We start from the raw sequence: 17465 nt of genomic DNA on the forward strand, positions 1-17465 counted from the left end.
AAACAGACATCCAGGTACAGGAGGCACAGAGAGCCCCAAACAAGATAAACCCAAAGACGCCCACACCAAGACACATCATAATCAAAATGTCCAGAATTAAAGATAAAGAGAGAATCCTAAAAGCCGCAAGAGAATGTCAAGTTACATACAAAGGAAACCCCATAAGGCTATCAGCTGACTTCTCAGCAGAAACCTTACAGGCTAGAAGAGAATGGCACGATATATTTAAAGTGCTAAAAGGAAAAAACTTACAGCCAAGAATACTCTACCCAGCAAGGTTATCGCTCAAAATGGAAGGAGAGATCAAAATTTTCCCAGATAAGCAAAAATTAAAGGAGTTTGTCACCAAGAAACCAGTGTTACAAGAAATGTTAAAGGGACTGATTTAAGGGGAAAAGAGAAGACCACAAATAGGAAAAATTATCTATTTCCACGATTAGAACGTAATGGATACAAATCCACAAAAAGAGGTTAGATATGATATCAAAAACATAAAAGGAGGGAGGAGGGTAGTTAAAGAGTACAGCTTTCAGACAGAGGTCAAACTAAAGTGACCATCAATTCTGTATAGAAGAAGTAAGGAACAGAGAAGGACTACTTAAACACTGAGGAAAAAAAAAAAAAAAGTTAAAAAATGGCAGTAAGTACATACTTATCAATAGCTACTTTAAACGTCAATGGACTAAATGCCCCAATTAAAAGGCATAGGGTGGCTGACTGGATAAAACAACAAGACCCATATATATGCTGCATACAAGAGACACACTTCAGACCTAAAGACACTCACAAACTGAAAGTGAAGGGATGGAAAAAGATACTCCACGCAAATGGCAATGAAAAGAAAGCTGGGGTAGCAGTACTCATATCAGACAAAATAGACTTTAAAACAAAAACTGTAAAAAGAGACAAAGAAGGGCATTACATAATGATCAAGGGAACAATCCAACAAGAGGATATAACACTTGTAAATATCTACGCACTCCAATGTAGGTGCACCTAAATATATAAAGCAATTATTAACAGACATAAAAACAGAAATAGACAGTAACACAATAATAGTAGGGGACTTTAACACTCCACTTACACCAACAGATAGATCATCCAAACAGAAGATCAATAAGGAAACATTGGCCTTAAACGACACCTTAGAACAGATGGACCTAGTAGATATATACAGAGCATTCCATCCAAAAACCGAAGAATACACGTTCTTTTCAAATGCACATGGAACGTTCTCCAAGATTGATCACATATTAGGCCACAAAACAAGTCTCCATAAATTTAAGAAGATTGAAATAATACCAAGCATCTTTTCTGACCACAACGGTTTGAAACTAGAAATCAACTATAGGAAGAAAATCAGAAAAGCCACAAATACATGGAGATTAAACAAAATGCTACTGAACAACGACTGGGTTAACGAAGAAATCAAAGAAGAAATCAAAAAATACCTGGAGACAAATGAAAATGAAAATACGACATGCCAGAATTTATGGGATACAGCAAAAGTGGTTCTAAGAGGGAAGTTTATAGCGATACAGGCCTATCTCAACAAACAAGAAAAATCTCAAATAAACAATCTAAAAATGCACCTAAAGGAACTGGAAAAAGAAGAACAAACAAAGCCCAAAATCAGTAGAAGAAGGGAAATAATAAAAATCAGAGCAGAAATAAATGAAATAGAGACCAAAAAACAATAGAAAAAATTAATAAAACCAAGAGCTGGTTCTTTGAAAAGATCAACAAAATAGACAAATCTTTAGCTAGACTCACCAAGAAAAAAGAGAGAAGGCACAAATAAGTAAAATCAGAAATGAGAGAGGAGAGGTTACAACAGACACCTCAGAAATACAAAAGATTATAAGAGAATACTATGAAAAACTATATGCCAACCAATTCGACAATCTGGAAGAAATGGATAAATTCTTAGAATCATACAACCTTCCAAAACTGGATCAAGAAGAAGTGGAGAATTTGAATAGACCAATCACCAGTAAGGAGATCGAAACAGTAATCAAAAACCTCCCCAAAAATAAAAGTCCAGGACCAGACGGCTTCCCTGGTGAATTCTACCAAACATTCAAAGAAGACTTAATACCTATCCTTCTCAAACTCTTCCAAAAATTGAGGAGGGGGAAGCTCCCTACCTCATTCTCCAAAGCTGACATTACCCTGATACCAAAACCAGACAAGGACAACACAAAAAAGAAAATTACAGGCCAATATCACTGATGAACATCGATGCGAAAATCCTCAACAAAATACTAGCAAATCGCATACAACAATACGTTAAAAAGATTATACACCATGATCAAGTGGGATTTATTCTAGGTATGCAGGGATGGTTTAACATTCGCAAATCAATCAACGTAATACACCACATTAATAAAATGAAGAACAAAAATCACATGATCATCTCAATAGATGCAGAGAAAGCATTTGACAAGATACAGCATCCATTTATGATAAAAACTCTGAATAAAATGGGTATAGAAGGAAAGTACCTCAACATAATAAAGACCATATATGAGAAACCCACAGCTAATATCATCCTCAATGGTGAAAAACTGAAAGCTATCCCTCTAAGAACAGGAACCAGACAAGGATGCCCACTGTCACCACTCCTATTTAACATAGTATTGGAAGTCCTAGCCAGAGCAATCAGGCAAGAGAAAGAAATAAAAGGGATCCAAATTGGAAAGGAAGAAGTGAAACTGTCACTATTTGCAGATGACATGATTTTATATATAGAAAACCCTAAAGAATCCACCAGAAAACTTTTAGAAGTAATAAACGAATATGGTAAAGTTGCAGGATACAAAATCAACATACAAAAATCAGTTGCATTTCTGTACACTAACAACGAAGTAGCAGAAAGAGAAATTAAGAATACCATCCCATTTACAATTGCAACAAAAAGAATAAAATACCTAGGAATAAATTTAACCAAAGAGGTGAAAGATCTGTACAATGAAAACTATAAAACATTTCTGAAAGAAATTGAAGAAGACACAAAGAAATGGAAAGATATTCCGTGCTCTTGGATTGGAAGAATTAACATAGTTAAGATGTCCATACTTCCTAAAGCCATCTATAGATTCAATGCAATCCCTATCAAAGTTCCAACAACATTTTTCACAGAAATAGAACAAAGAATCCTAAAATTCATATGGAACAACAAAAGACCCGAATAGCTAAAGGAATCCTGAGAAAAAGAACAAAGCTGGAGGTATCACACTCCCTGATATCAAAATATACTACAAAGCTATAGTAACCAAAACAGCATGGTACTGGCACAAAAACAGACACACAGATCAATGGAATAGAATCGAAAGCCCAGAAATAAACCCACACATCTATGGACAGCTAATCTTTGACAAAGGAGCCAAGAACATACAATGGGGAAAAGAAAGTCTCTTCAACAAATGGTGTTGGGAAAACTGGATAGCCATATGCAAAAAAATGAAAGTAGATCCTTACCTTACACCATACACAAAAATTAACTCCAAATGGATTAAAGACTTGAATGTAAGACCTGAAACTGTGAAAGTTCTAGAAGAAAACATAGGCAGTATGCTCTTCGACATCGGTCTTAGCAACATCTTTTCTAACACCACATCTGACCGGCAAGAGAAACAATAGAAAAAATAAACAAATGGGACTACATCAAACTAAAAGCTTCTGCACAGCAAAGGAAACCATCAACAAAACGAAAAGACAACCTAACAATTGGGAGAAGATATTTGCAAACCATACATCTGATAAGGGCTTAATCTCCAAAATATATAAAGAACTCATGCATCTCAACAACAAAAACTACCAACCCAATTAAAAATGGGCAAAAGACCTGAACAGACATTTCTCCAAAGAAGATATACGGATGGCCAACAGACACATGAAAAGATGTTCAAAATCACTAACTATCAGGGAAATGCAAATCAAAACTACAATGAGATATCACCTCACGCCTGTCAGAATGGCTATAATTAACAAGACAGGAAACAACATGTGTTGGAGAGGATGTGGAGAGAAGGGAACTCTCATACACTGCTGGTGGGAGTGCAAACTGGTGCAGCCACTATGGAAAACAGTATGGAGAATCCTCAAAAATCAAGGATAGAACTACCATATGATCCAGCTATTCCACTGTTGGGTATTTATCCAAAGAACTTGAAAACACCAATTTGCAAAGGTACATGCACCCCTGTGTTCATTGCAGCCTTATTCACAATAGCCAAGACTTGGAAGCAACCTAAGTGCCCATCAAGGGACGAATGGATAAAGAAGCTGTGGTATATATACACAATGGAATACTACTCAGCCATAAGAAACGACGAAATCCAGCCATTTGTGACAACATGGATGGACATTGAGGGTATAATGCAAAGTGAAATAAGTCAGAGGGAGAAGGCCAAATACCGTATGATTCCCTTCATTAAGTAGTAGATAATAACAACAATAAACAAACACATAGGGACAGAGATTGGATTGGTGGTTACCAGAGGGGAAGGGGGGAGAGTGGAGGGTGAAAGGGATAATTCGGTACATGTGTGTGGTGATGGGTTGTAATTAGTATTTTGGTGGTGAACATGATGTAGTCCATGCAGAAATAGAAGTACAATGATGTACACCTGAAATTTTTGCAATGTTATAAACCAATGTTACTGCAATAAAAAAAATAAATAAATAAATAAATAAAAAAAAAACCAATCTGGGGCCAGCCCCATGGCCTAGTGGTTACGTTCAGCACACTCCACTTTGGTGGCCTGAGTTCATGGGTTCAGATCCTGGGCAGGACCTATACCATTTCTCAGCTATGCTGTGGCAGTGACCCACATACAAAAATAGAAGAAGATTGGTAGAGATGTTAGCTCAGGGCGAATCTCCCTCACCAAATAAATAAATAAATAAATAACCAAACAGAACTAAAGAATACAAGAATGGAAATGAAAAATTCATTAGAGGGAATCAATAGCAGAGTAGATGATACAGAAGAACAGATCAGCAAGCTGGACGAAAGACTAGAGAAAATCACCCAAGCTGAAACGAAAAAAGAAAAAACAATTAAAAAGAATGAGGACAGTTTAAGGGACCTCTGGGACAACATCAAGTGCACTAACATCCATATTATAGCTATCTCAGAAGGAGAAGAGAGAGACCAAGGGACAGAGAATCTATTTGAAGAAATTATAGCTGAAAACTTTCCTCACCTAAGGAAGGAAACAGACATCCAGGTGCAGGAAGCACAAAGAGAACCAAACAAGATGAACCCAAAGAGGCCCACACCAAGACACATTATAATTAAAATGTCAAGAATTAAAGATAGGCAATCCTGAAAGCTGCAAGAGAAAGGCAACAAGTTATATACAAAGGAAATCCCATGAGGCTATCAGATGACTTCTCAGAAGAAACCTTATAGGCTAGAAGGGAGTGGCATGGTATACTTAAAGTGCTGAAAGGAAAAAACCTACAGCCAAGAATACTCTACCTGGCAAGGTTATCATTCAGAATGGAAGGAGACATAAAGAGTTTTCCAGACAAGCAAAAACTAAAGGAGTTTATCACCAATAAACCAGGTTTACAAGAAACGCTAAAAGGACTTATGTAGGTGGAAAAGAAAAAACCACAAATAGGAATAAGAAAGTTATCAAAAAAATAAGAATATAATAACCGATAAAGGCAAACATACATTAAAAGTAGCAGATCAACCACCTATGAAGCTAATATGAAGGACAAAAGACAAAAGTACTAAAATTGTCTATTTCCATGATAAGAGGTTAATGGATACACACACAAAACGGATAACACACAAAAAATGAGGTTAAATGTGATAGCAAAAACATAAAATGTGGGAGGAGGGGAGTAAAAGAGTAGAGCTTTTAGCAAGAGGTCAAACTTTAGAGACCATCAACTTAATATAGATTGCTATTTACATGGGTTATTATATATGACCCTCATGGTAATCACAAACCAGAAACCTATGATAAATACATAAAAAAATTAAGAGAAAGAACCCAAACATCATACTAAAGAAAGCCATCAAACCACAATGGAAGAGACCAAGAGAAGAAGAAAAGAACAGAGAAGAACTACTAAAACACCCAGAAAAAAGTGACAAAATGGCAATAAGTACATACTTATCATTAGCTACTGTAAATGTCAATGGACTAAATGCTCCAATCAAAAGCCATAGGGTGGCTGATTAGATAAAAAGAAAACAAAGACCCACATATTTGCTGCATACAAGAGACACACTTCAGACCTAAAGACACTCACAAACTGAAAGTGAAGGGATGGAAAAAGATACTCCATGTGAATGGCAATGAAAAGAAAGCTGGGGTAGCAATAATTATATCAGACAAAATAGACTTTAAAACAAAAACTAACAAGAGACAAAGAAGGGCACTACATAATGATAAAGGGAACAATCCAACAAGAGGATATAATACTTGTAAATATCTACGCACCCAACATAGGAGCACCTAAATATATAAAGCAATTATTAACAGACATAAAAGGAGAAATAGATAGTAGCACAATAATAGTAGGGGACTTTAACCCTCCACTTACATAAATGGATAGATCATCCAAACAAAAAATCAATAAGGAAACACTGACCTTAAATGACACATTAGACCAGATAGACTTAGTAGAGATATACAGGACATTACATCCAAAACCCGCAGAACACACATTCTTTTCAAAATGTACATGGAACATTCTCCAGGGTAGACCACATATTAGGCCACAAAACAAGTCTCAATAAATTTAAGAAGACTGGAATAATACCAAGCATCTTTTCTGACCACAACCATATGAAACAGGAACTCAACTACAGGAATAAAACTTGAAAAGCCACAAATATGTGGAGATTAAACAAAATGCTACAGAACAACTATTGGGTCAATGAAGAAATCAAAGGAGAAATAAAAAAATACGTGGAGACAAATGAAAATGAAAATATGACATGTCAAAATTTATGGGATATGGCATACGTGGTTCTAAGAGGGAAGTTTATAGCAATACACTCCTACCTCAACAAACAAAAAAAATCTCAAATAAACAATCTAACAGTGCACTTAAAGGAACTAGAAAAAGAAGAACAAAAAAAGCCCAAAATCTTTAGAAGGAAGGAAATAATAAAAATTAGTGTGGAAATAAATGAAATAGAGACTAAAAGGAAAAAAAAAAAAGAAAAAAATCAATAAAACCAAGACCTGGTTCTTTCAGAAGATAAATGAAACAGACAAACCTTTAGCTAGACATACCCAGAAAAAAGAGAGAAGGCTCAAATAAAATCAGAAATAAAAGAGGAGAAATTACAACAGACACCTCAGAAATACAAAAGATTATAAGAGAATGCTACGAAAAGCTATATGCCAACCAACTGCATAATCTAGAAGAAATGCATAAATTCTTAGAATCATACAACCTTCCAAAACTGAATCAAGAAGAAATAGAGAATTTGAGTAGCCAATCACCAATAAGGAGATCAAAACAGTAATCAAAAACCTCCCAAAAAATAAAAGCCTAGGACCAGACAGCTTCCCTGGTGAATTCTCTCAAACATGCAAAGAAGACGTAATATCTATCCTTCTCAAACTCTTCCAAAAAATTGAAGATGAGGGCAGTCTTCCTAACTCATTCTACAAGGCCTACGTTACCTTGATACCAAAACCAGACAAGGACAACACACAAAAAAGAAAATTACAGGCCAATATCACTGATGAACTTCGATGCAAAAATCCTCACAAAATACTAGCAAATCGAATACAATACATCAAAAAGATCATACACCATGATCAAGTGAGATTTATTCCAGGGGTGCAAGGATGGTTCAACATCTGTAAATCAATCAATGTGATACACCACATTAACAAAATGAAGAAGAAAAATCACAAGATCCTCTCAATAGATGCAGAGAAAGCATTTGACAAGATACAGCATACATTTATGATAAAAACTCTGAAGAAAATGGGTACAGAGCAAAGTATCTCAACATAATAAAGGCCATATATGACAAACCCACAGCTAATATCATACTCAATGGAGAAAAACTGAAAGGTATCCCTTTAAGAACAGGAACCAGACAAGGATGCCCACTTCCATCACTCTTATTTAACATAGTATTGGAAGTCCTAGCCAGAGCAATTAGGCAAGTAAAAGAAATAAAGGGGATCCAAATTGGAAAGGAAGAAGTAAACTGTCACTACTTGCAGATGACATGATTTTACATATATAACACCCTAAAAATTCCACTGAAAATCTTTTAGAAATAATAAATGAATACAGTAAAGTTTCAGGGTACAAAATCAACATGCAAAAATCAGTTGCATTTCTATACACTAACAACGAAGCAGCAGAAAGAGAAATTAAGAATACAATCCCATTTACAATTGCAACAAACAGAATAAACTACATAGGAATAAATTTAACCAAAGAGGTGAAAGACCAGTACACTTAAAATTATAAAACATTTTTGAAAGAAATTGAAGAAGACACAAAGAAATGGAAAGATATTCCGTGCTCTTGGATTGGAAGAATTAACATAGTTAAAATGTCCATACTTCCTAAAGCAATCTACATATTCAATGCAACCCCTATCAAAGTTCCAACACCATTTTTCACAGAAATAGAACAAAGAATCCTAAAAGTTATATGGAACAACAAAAGACCCTGAATAGCTAAAGCAATCCTGAGAAAAAAGAACAAAGCTGGAGGTATCACACCCCCTGATTTCAAAATATACTACAAAGCTATAGTAATCAAAACAGCATGGTACTGGCACAAAAAGAGACACACAGAACAGTGGAATAGAATTGAGAGCCCAGAAATAAACCCACAAATCTATGGACAGCTAATTTTGGCAAGGGAGCCAAGAATATACAATGGAGAAAGAAAAGTCTCTTCAATGAATTGGGTTGGGAAAACTGGACAGCCACATGCAAATGAATGAAAGTAGACCATTATCTTACACTATACACAAAAATTAACTCAAAATGGATTAAAGACTTGGAGGAAAGACCTGAAACCATAAAACTTCGAGAAGAAAACATAGGCAGTACGTTCTTCAACCTTGGTCTTAGCAGCATATTTTCAAATACTATGTCTGACCAGGCAAGGGAAACAGAAGAAAAAATAAACAAATGGGAATACATCAAACTGGAAAGCTTCTGCACATCAAAGGAAACCATCAAGATGAAAAGACAACCTAACAATTGGGAGATAATATTTGTAAACCATATATATGATAAGGCGTTAATATCCAAAACATATAAGGAACTCATACAACTCAACAACAAAAAACAAACAACCCAATTAAAAAATAGGCAAAAGATCTGAACAGACATTTTCCCAAAGAAGATATACAGATGGCCAACAGGCACACGAAAAGATGTTCAACATCATTAACTATCAGGGAAATGCAAATCAAAACTACAATGAGATATCACCTCGTGCCCATCAGAATAGCTATAATTAACAAGACAAGAAATAACAAGTGTTGGAGAGGATGTGGAGAGAGGGGAACTCTCCTACACTGCTGGTGCGAGTGCAAACTGGTGCAGCCACTATGGAAAACAGTAGGGAAATTCCTAAAAAAATTAAGAATAGAACTACCATACAATTCAGCTGTTCCATTGCTGGGTATTTATCCAGAGAACATGAAAACACGAATGCATAAATATATTTGCACTGCTATGTTCATTGTGGCGTTACTCACAATAGCCAAGACTTGGAAACTACCTACATGTCCATCAATGGATGAATGAATAAAGAAGATGTAGTATATATGCACAATGGGATACTACTCAGTGATGAAAAAAAAAGATTAAATCTTGCCATTGTGACAACATGGATGGACCTTGATGGTATTACGCTAAGTGAAATAAGTCAGATGGAGAAAGTCAAATACCATATGATCTCATTCATAAATAGAAGATAAAAACAACAACAACAACAATAAACAAACACATAGATACAGAGATTAGATTGGTGGTTACCAGAGGGGAAGGGGAAAGGAGTGACTGGGCACATGTGTATGATGATGGATGGAATCGGCCTTTGGGTGGTGAACATGATGTAGTCTACACAGAAATCAAAACATAATGATGTATAGCTGAAATTTATATAGTGTTGTAAACCAATATTACCATTATAAAAAAATAAAACAATAAAAATAAATGCTTATGAAATTGTATTCAACTAAAAAAAAAAAAGGAAATTGTGGACAAGGGCTAGCATCCTCCTGTATAAAGGTGTGGTTGTCATAATGTTGATATCAACAGAAAGATGTGCAACCTTAGCTCTGAGATGTCCCAGAAAACATGGCAGGTAAACACTCAGGCAGAGGGTCTCTGCTTGGGTTCCTAAGAAATCTGTATGCAACATGGTTATTAACAATTTCTTGGCTACCCTACACTAGCACTTTTAGAATTACCACCTTTTAAAGAAAATGTACAGGGCCGGCTCCGTGGCTTGGCGGTTAAGTGCGCGCGCTCTGATGCTGGCGGCCCGGGTTCGGATCCCGGGCGTGCCCCAAGGCACCACTTCTCCGTCCAGCGCGAGGCCGAGTCCCACGTACAGCAACTAGAAGGATGTGAACCTATGACGTACAACTATCTGCTGGGGCTTTGGGGGGAAAAAAAATGAATAAATAAAATCTTTAAAAAAAAAAAATAAAGAAAATGTACAAAATAATCTCTAGGATATGATGATCTTTTGACATCTTCACCAAAAAAAAAAAAAAGACCATAAATCTAAAAAAAAAAAAAAAAAATCAGGGGCTGGCCCGGTGGTGCAGGCGGTTAAGTGTGCACACTCTGCTGCGGTGGCCCAGGGTTCGCTGGTTCAGATCCCGGGCACGCACCAACGCACTGCTTGTTAGGCCATGCTGTGGCGGCGTCCCATATAAAGTAGAGGAAGATGGGCACGGAGGTTAGCCCACGGCCAGTCTTCCTCAGCACAAAAGAGGAGGATTGGCATTGGATGTTAGCTCATGGCTGGTCCTCCTCACACACACACACAAAAAAATCAATACCTGATATTGAGAACACAATGGATGGATTTCAGACATAATTTAATATAGCTAAAAAGAAAAATAGTGAATTGGAAGATACATCAGAAGACAATATTCAGAACGAAGAAAAGAGGAACAAAAGAGTAATAAACAACATAAGAAACAAAAGATACACACAATTGGAGTCACAGATGGAGGGAAGAGAGAAAGCGGGCAGAAACAATATGTAAAGGAATAATGGTTGAGAATTTTCTAATAAGTAATGAAAGACATCAACCTACAGATTCAAAGAGCCCTATCAAACCCAAGCAGAGAGAATATTTAAAAAACCACTCCTAGGTGCATTATAGTAAAACTACTAAAAAACAAAGAAGGGACTTCAACAAAATACTAGTAAACCTAATTCAATAGTGTATTAAAAGGATTTTACACCATGACCAAGTCGGATTTGTTCCTGGAAGGGAAGGACGATTCAACATACAAAAATCAATCCATGTAATACACTATATTAACAGAACAAAGAGAAAATCCCAAAGAGAAAATCCCACATGATCATCCCAAGCAACGAAGAAAAAGCATTCAACAAAATTCAACACCTTTTCATGATAAAAACATGCAACAAACTAAGAATAAAAGGAAATTATCTCAATATAATAAAGGCCAAAAAGTAAATATTTCTTTTATTGTTTCATACAGTCAGTGTTTGTATACCAACTTTTTTGGTCACTGTTCCTTCGTGCTTCTTGATCCTCCTGAGTTTCAAGTTTCTTCCTGAAATTTACCCTTTGGGAATTCCTTTATGGAGATCCATTGATGTTAAACTCTTTTTAAGTTTCATTTCTATGGAAAATGTCTTAGCTCTCAATTGTAAATATAATTTATATGATTCTATGTTCACAGTTACTTTGTTCCAGCCTTTGGAATATATCATTCTACTGTTTTCTGTCTTTTGTTATTACTTAGGAGAATTCTGCTGCTCTAATTGTTTGAAGAAACTCTATCTCTAATTCTCTATCTCCTTTAAAGACCTTCTTTTTATCTTTAAGATTCTGAGTTTTACTACAATGTGTTAGGTAGAATTTTTTTTTTTTCATTTTTCTGGCTTGAGTTTCATTGAATTTCATGACTTTCCAAATTTATGTTTTTCTTTTTCCTGAAAAATTTACTAATCCTGGAAAATAAATATGATCTCCCTAAATATTTCCTATTCTCCACTTCTCAATTCTCTCCTTTTGAAAATTCTAATTAAATTTTTTATTAGACCATCCCATTATATCCTTCAAGTTTCTAAATTTCCTCTTCTGGGTTATTTCTTCTTGACTATATTCCAGTTCACTAAGTCTCTCTTTGTATCTAATATGCTGTTCAATTGTTGTTTGTTTTTTTTTTTTAATTATCATATTTTTCATTCCTAAAACTTCTCTTTGATTTTTTCCCCAAAGTTCCTGGTTCACTTTTTAGTGTAAACTTTTTATTGAATTATACATACATATAGAAAACTGCACAAATTATAAGGATACAGCTTGATGAATTTTCACAAAGTGAACACATTTGTGTAAATGTCACTGCAATCAAGAAATGGAACATCCCCCAAAACGCAGAAGGTCCTTTCTGCCTCTTCTAGTCACTATCTCAGAGATGATTTTTTGCATGGTTTTAAACTTTATATAAACTTAATCATACAGTGATTTCTATTTTAGTATATCTGATAATTACATTATCTGAAACATTTAGAGTCTAACTCTGTTGTTTGTTGGTTCTGCTGAGTTTCTTTAATTATTTTTTCCTCATGTTTTAAAATTTTTGATTTTGACCTCATGCTCAGAGGGACAAATCCATGGGAATTCTGTGAGGACTCAATTCAAAATCTTCCCTCCAGAGAAGATTTGTTTTCTTTCATCCAGGATTCCAGGGAGCTCCTAACCCAGAACTCTTTAAGTCAACTTCTGGACATAGGATTTCTTGGCCATATCATACATGTAGCATAAGTCCAAACCTTATTCTACAGGAAGGTAGGGTTATGGTTGCAAATTCTTTAAGAGGACAATTTTTTATCCCCCTGCCTGGAGATAAGTCCTTGAAAACCAATTTCCTTTCACTAGAGGGCAGATTTTCCTCCCATCTCTTCCTTTAATTTGTGATCTTTTGGGGATCCTGGCTTTACGTAAAGGCCTTAGTTCCAACTCTCTACCTTATGTGGACAAAGGCATTTTTACCTGTCCTCCATTTGACTGTTCGAATTGAAGGTGATCATTTAGCACAATCATATGATCTAATTTAGCATCACCAATAATGGTATAAAATATTATCATTAACTTCCAAACGTGATGACTGAGAAATACTCATCACCCTTGTAGTATTTTTGCCAAAAATGTTTAACCTGAATCTAATCATGAGAAAAGAATCAGACAACCCACATTGTGGCACATTCTATAAGACACTGACGTATGTCGATGCTATAAAAATTCAGAAATTGTCTGAAAAGACAATGCATTGTTTTAGAGAAGTTAAATCAGGAGTCTTACATGTCTTTTCTTGAGTGAAACAAATACCTGAATCATTAATGATTTAGCTTAAAAGGTGACTTTGGAGGCTCCAATTTAATTTCTTGTAAGCTCAAGTATCTGACATCTGTTTTACAGTAGTTTGGGCCTAATTAGATGGAACAAGGGAAATGGAAATGAACTACCTAAGACAAATGTGAAAGAATCAGGGAAGGTAGAATCTTCAAGATTGGACAACTAATTTGTTTAGGAGCTGGTGTGAAAGGTACAATAACAGCCCCCCAAAGATGTCTACATTATAATCCCTGGAATCTATGACTATGTTAGATTACATAGCAAGGAGGAATTAAGGTTGCAGATAGAATTAAAATTGCTAATAAGCTGACCTTAAAATACGGAGGTTATCCTAGATTATTTGGGTAGGCCTAACATAATCATAGGGGTTCCTAAAAGGGGAAGAGGGAGGCAGAAGAGAACCAAAGACAGTGTGAGAGGTACTCGACCTGGCATTGCTGGCTTTGAAGAGAGAAGAATGGGGCCATGAAACAAGGAGTCTAATAACCTCTCGAAGCTGCAAAAAGCAAAGAAAGAGATTCTCCCATAGAGCCTCCAGAAAGGAACACAGCCCTGACAACACCTCAGTTTTAGCCCAATGAGACCCATTTTGGATTTCTGACCTCCAGAATTGTTAAGATAATTGTGTTGTTATAAACTAATGAGTTTGTGGTAATTTGTTACAGAAGCAATAGGAAACGAATACGAATGTGAATATGTGGAAGAAATCACTAGAAAGGATTCTTGGAATGAAGGTGCAGCTTTCAGAAATGGAGAAGCCCAATGAGGAAGCAGGTTTGGGAAGGAGGAGGAATTTAATTTTGAGCACAGAACTGCGGCAGGAGGAAGTCTAGGGAGTGGTTCAGAGTCAGAATTTGGAGTCAAAGAGGCCTCATTATAGCTCTGCCTCTTACAAACTGTTTCAACGTGGGCAAGATATTAAACCTCTCTGTGCCTCAACCTCTTTGCCTGAAGTGGAGATAATAATAGCACCTACTTCGTAGAGTACTATATAGAGGAATAAATGGGATAATTTATGCAAGGTCCTTGTATGTGGTTGGCCTGTGCTCAAATGTTGGTTGATGATGAGGATGATGCAGAAGACACACCTGTGCATAGTTTCTTACTCATCATGGGCCGGTAAACAACTGTAACCACTTGTTTCATAACTAAATGATGAGTAGAGGAATAAAAAATGTAAATTAAATTACCTTGCTTCCTTGTTTAGAAGGGATGCCAGCTGTACTATTTCTTTTTAAATTATTATTCTCCAGACTTGTGCATATATATGCATTCTCAAATTTGAAGTTAGATGTAACTGCATTCATTTTTTAAGTAGATATTTTTTTCCTCTTTTGAGCTAGACCTTGGATTTGCCCTTACAAAACCTACACAGCTGGCCTGAAGCCTGATGAGACTGCTATGCTCCAGGAGTGCTGGGGCTGGGAAACGCCTGTGTCCAATCCTGTGGCCTGGACCCACAGAATGGCAGAAAGAGTACAGTCACAGGAGAGATTAACAGGAGATCCAAGAGAGGGAGGAAAATAGAACTTGTTTAAGCAGGATTTACTATCATCTTATCCGCCCCCACTTCCATTAAAAGCTCCACACCCTCCTAGGGTGACCTATGCTTTGAAGACCACGTTTTCTCCCTGGAAATAGAATTCGTCCTTCCTGGGATTAAGGGCAGATATGTGCACATCCCTGGAGGGTAGTATATCCTAGTTGCTCATTACACACCAAGTTTAATAAAGAGCCTGCTCTAAAAGAGCTCCGAGTCTGGTGGGAGACCAGCACCCAAACACAAACAATGGCATAAAAAACGTCTGTTGCAGAAAGGGTGAGACCAAGCGCTTCACATGAATCGTGGAGATTCGTGGAACAGAGGTGGCAGCATGACAAAGGCCACTACTCCAGAGGGAAGTGTGGACACAAGTGCCTCTGGTCAACAGGAGGTCTGTTGTCCAACTCTGACTCTCCACTGCCTTGTTCTGTATTAAACTCGACTCCACTTTCCAACACGTGTACGGAATATTTAAGTGACAATCAATTAGACCCCAAGATGGTAAAAGAATGCTGTTTTTCAACTCCGGGTAGAGAACTCTTACTGATAGACCCCCGGACCATTTCCAGTTTTGGACTGCTACGAATAAAACTGCTGTGAACATTCATCTACAAGATTCTTTTTAGGTGTAGGTTTATATTTATCTCAATTAAACATCTAGAGTGAAATTTCCAGGTTACAGAGTAGGTATATGTTTAAAATTTCTGTTATGAGGGAATCGAGACAGACTGTGAAGTGAGATTGTTTACGTAAACACAAGTTGGCTAAAACGGAGATTTTTCTTTTTGTGATCACACCAAATTTCTGTCAGGGACAGCAGCTTTATTCAAACATTTTAGAAACACTTTATCATAATCTCAGTCCTCAACTGGAATGTCCTCTAAATCAAGGAGCATGTCTTAACTGACGTGATGTGAGCGCTCTCATTCGTCAAATGTCTGCTCTACTGGATCGACATGCTGCCACTGTGTGCCATGACTAACAACAGATCTCACATCTCTTTTTAACTGAGTCATCTGCATTTCTACACGGAACGATTCTGTTTGGTTGGGGAAGTTGGCATAAAAAGCAGCTCAAATTTTGGCAAAACCACTGAGATGGACCCTATCAGCAGCTCTTTGTTGACTCCCCCATCAAAGCACTTTTTTTTAACCAGATCAAAAATAATCATATCTTTCATTTTGAAGGACAAACCTCTTCACTAATCACCTTAGAAACGTTCTAGGATTTTATCCATTCTGCTCTTATTTCTAAGACCTTTGCTTGCAACCTAAGTCATCTGTGATGCATTATTTCCAAAGCGGTCCTTCTCATTAAAGACTCTCTGACAGTTAGAGCAATGCCAAGTTACCTGGACTGGAAACAGATACTGCTAATCCAAATATTAACCAACTTCCTAGAGACCTTGAGGCTATAGCGCATTTGTGTTAGAACAAGGACCCAGGGTGCCATTCCTAGGGCATCTCTGGGCCTAGGTTGGCAAACCATCAAAGCTGAGATGTCAAGGCCCCTGCACAGCAACCTTTTAACAACGTCATATTTGTATATGTTTCAGTAAGGTTTCAATCTTTGATTAGAAGGAGGAAAATAAAAAAGATTTGACTTGCCAGCCCAACCTTTCAGCACTATGGAAAACTGACACCAGATTTTATTTTTTTTTTTCTTTTTGGTGAGGAAGATCAGCCCTGAGCTAACATCCATGCCAATCCTCCTCTTTTTTTTGCTGAGGAAGACCGGCCCTGAGCTAACATCTATTGCCAATCCTCCTCCTTTTTTCTTTTCCCTTTTTCTCCCCAAAGCCCCAGTAGACAGTTGTATGTCATAGTTGCACATCCTTCTAGTTGCTGTATGTGGGACACTGCCTCAGCATGGCTGGACAAGCAGTGCGTTGGTGCACGCCCGGGATCCGAACTCAGGCCGCCAGTAGCAGAGCACACAAACTTAACTGCTAAGCCATGGGGCCGGCCCCCTGACACCGGATTTTGTCTGTTGGAAAAGTAGAAAGAAGACTCTTGATTTAAATAGGGATTTTAGAAATTCTAAAGGTGGACACAAACGCTACTAGCTGAAATGGACACAGGCATGTTTTGGATTTATGGCACCTGTCATCAGAAAATCTCAGTGCCCTTCATGGGAAGGCCCCGAGATAAAGCTTTTCAGTAACTGAAAAGAAACTGTAAGTCAGACTTAAAGCAGAAGTCTCCATGGTCTAGTCCAAGATTCTCTTGTGTATTTACAGAAAGCTTTTACCTAAAAGTCAAGTCAGCGTATTCTTATCATTGAGAATTTAGGAGAATCTGAAATTTCAAATATATTCTTATATTAA

This window comes from Ceratotherium simum, chromosome 19 (genome assembly GCF_057802395.1).
Source record: "Ceratotherium simum simum isolate JZ-2026a chromosome 19, ASM5780239v1, whole genome shotgun sequence".
Lineage (NCBI taxonomy): Eukaryota > Metazoa > Chordata > Mammalia > Perissodactyla > Rhinocerotidae > Ceratotherium > Ceratotherium simum.